Source organism: Schistocerca cancellata, chromosome 9 (assembly GCF_023864275.1).
Source record: "Schistocerca cancellata isolate TAMUIC-IGC-003103 chromosome 9, iqSchCanc2.1, whole genome shotgun sequence".
Taxonomy (NCBI): Eukaryota; Metazoa; Arthropoda; class Insecta; order Orthoptera; family Acrididae; genus Schistocerca; species Schistocerca cancellata.
The window spans coordinates 215,366,081-215,369,395 of NC_064634.1; the positions used below are offsets into that span (position 1 = coordinate 215,366,081).

Below are 3,315 nucleotides of genomic sequence, written 5' to 3' on the forward strand. Positions count from 1 at the left end.
CGTACAATAACAGCATCGAATAACCTGAAAATGTATTTTGTCATAATTTCAGTAGACCGTGGCCACTTGCCTAATTATGCAGAATTCTCTTGTGACTACATCTACAGGATTACTCTGCTTTTCACATTTGTATGTAAGAGGGTTCATAGAACCACTGTAAGACTAATTCTTGAATACTCCACTCTCCTATAGCAGTGGGAAAAATGGCAGCTTTCTGCTCGAGCTCTGATTTCTCTATTTGATTATGAAGATCAATTCTCGCTGTGTAGGTGGAAGTTAATATAATTTATTCGGTTTTTAACGAAAATGTTAGTGAAAAGATCGTTCTGCAAGGAAACACAACTTTATTTTTATTACTGGCACACTAACTGCCATATCATACCTGTTATACTTCCACGTGTTTTTCAAGCTACCGTTTTAGAATTTTTTCAATTCCTTCTCCAAACCCAGTTTTGCAAGGATACCATATCGCGCAGCAATAGCAGAGAAGAGGACGGAAAATCGTAGTTTAGGCTGCTTATTTGATTGATTTGTCGTTGTTCTAGTTGTTCTTTCAATAAAACACAGTCTTAGGGTGGCGTTCCCCCACAACTTTTTCAATTTGATGACACCAATTACACTTGTTAGAAATCGTAATCCCTAGGTACTTGAACGGACAACTTTTGAATGTGTGACACATCTTGTATCCAAAATCTAACGGGTTATTTAGTAATGATGTGCAAGTCCTTACAGTTTTCATTGCTTAGGGTCAATTTCCCGTTCCGTTCTATTAAAAATTTGGAAATTTTTAGTCAGTTCTTATGGGACCAAACTGCTGAGTTCCTCGGTCCCTAAGCACTCAACTTAATCTAACTTAAACTAACTTACTCTAAGCAAAACATACACATCCATGCCCGAGGGAGACTAGAACCTTGTACGGGGAGAGCCGCGCCAACCGTCGCAAGGCGCCTTAGACCGCGCGGCTACCTCTCGAAGCTCAATTTCCCGTTTTCACACCATAAAGAGGTCATTTTGGATTTCTATTTGATCTTGATAGGACTTTACTAATGGTAAACTATAGCAACATGGCAAACAATAACAGTGATACTCCTCCCAAACAGGCCATGAAGATCCAACGGTACCGACCGGCCGCCGTGTCAGCCCATAGGCGTCGCTGGATCCGGATATGGAGGGGCATGTGGTCAGCACACCGCTCTGCCGGCCGTATGTCAGATTCCGTGACCGGAGCCGCTACTTCTCAAACAAGTAGCTCCTCAGTTTGCATCACAAGGACTGAGTGCACCGCGCTTGCCAACAGCGCTCGGCAGACCGGATGGTCACCCATCCAAGTGCTAGCCCAGCCCTACAGCGCTTAACTTCTGTGATCTGACGGGAACCGGTGTTACCACTGCTGCAAGGCCGTTGGCAAACATTATCAGTGGGCTGCTTATATTTTATCCTAAATAGTTTGTACATATTAAGAAGAGCAGAGGGTCTATACACTTTCTTGCGAAACCCGAGGTATTATTTCTGTTTTGTTACGTTGCTTCGAGCCAGTTACTATGAACTATGACAATTCTAACAAGAACTCATGAATGCATTTTCCCAGCTGAGACGATAGAAGAGCATTGTGATTAGAAGCTGCTTGTTAGAGGCAGTGCCAAAAGCCTTCTGGAAATTTCCAAATGCGGAATCAACTGGAGCCCTCTGTCGACAGCACTCGTCATTTAGTACGAATATTTCGTCAGTTCAAAGAGTTTCGGTTTGGGACACAACTTTAGCAGGCTACGGCCGCTGGTCCAATACGCTGCTTACAACTGATTGATCGAATGTTCATCCTTTGTTTACAGTTGTTGGTTCAAGCTGCCACTGTAGTTACTGCCCTGACATCGCTAATACGCCAGAATAATTCAGTCTCTGATCGTTTTGCACGGACGGTGTAAAGAGCCAGCCGCGGTAAACACGAATGATGTTTTCTAAATCCATACTGCTTGAGTGTCGATAGGCCGCTTGCTTCTAATTACTTCATAATGTTGGAACGAATGATGCGTTCCAAAAATCGTAACACAAACTAATGTCAATGTTATGGCCCAATAATTCAGTGGATTACATTTATTCATGTATATCTGTTACCAGTGCATTTTCCCAGTCTTTAGGTTGAGAAGAGCACAGTGAAACTGGGTGTTAGAATCAAACCGGGTACATCCAGATCTCTGTGACTAGTTCTGCAACTGGTCCCATAATGCCCAGAAATACTAGCAGCCGCCATGTTGGGAAGCCGTAGATAATCGTCAGTAGCCGATGCACGATCTTTTTCCTCCTAGGACTGTTTGAAGCTTTTCCAGAAATTTTCTCCGTTGTTGGCGCCGTTTGGCGCAAACTCTTCAACAGAAACGTAGTCTGATGAGAAATATGGCAGTAAATATTTCAGTTGAGCACGAGAGGGTTTATTTTAAGCTGAAATGAGGCCAGTTGTTGAGTATACAACCTCTAACGATAAAGTTCGATGAATCGTCCTGTAACATTAGCGAAGATGAACTACAGTTAACTTACTGTCCTTTGAAATAGTCATCTCCCATAACTATGCACCACTGAGCTCTGCGATACATTTCGAAGAAACTTTGCATGAAGTCTTCCTTTAGGATGGTGTTCAAAAGCCACGTCACGTTTCGTTGAATGCCAAGAATATCGTCAAATCTCTTTCCTTTCAAAGCGAGTTTGAGTCAAGAGAATAGGAAGAAGACTGGAGGATGGAGATGCGGTGAGTATGGTGGATGTTAGCCCGCCCGGTTAGCCGCGCGGTCTAACGCGCTGCTTCCTGAGCGGGAAGCCCTGCCGGTCACCGTCACTAATCCGCCCGGCTGATTAGTGTCGAGGTCCGGTGTGCCGGCCAGCCTGCGGATGGTTTTGAAGTCGGTTTTCCATCTGCCTCGGCGAATGCGGGCTGGTTCCACTTGTTCCGCCTCAGTTACCCTATGACGACGATTGCTGCTCCATCACTGGCTCCACGGGCGCATACACCATAATTACTCTACTACGCAAACGTTTGGTGTTATACTCGTCTGGTATGAGACGTGCCCGGGAGGGGAGGGGGGCGGGGTTATTGGGTGGGAGGGGGGAAGGGGTCCACTGGGGGCCGAACCACACAATAACCCTGGTTTCGGTGTGGGGCGGCGGTGAGGTAGTGTGCACTACTGTGGCCAGTCGTAGGGTTGTGAACAACAGAGGACTACGGCGGGACGAGGCCTCTGTGTCGTTTCTAGGTCCCCGGTTTAATACACAATACACACAATGGTGGATGTACAAGTTGCACCGACCCTTTTTTCCAGGAATTGT

General features: G+C 45.5%; 1 pseudogene; it reads right to left on the minus strand.

Annotated features, from left to right (window-relative positions):
- Window positions 1–1,288: 1,288 nt before the first annotated feature.
- LOC126102357 (5S ribosomal RNA) lies at window positions 1,289–1,406 on the minus strand (annotated as a pseudogene).
- Window positions 1,407–3,315: the final 1,909 nt, after the last annotated feature.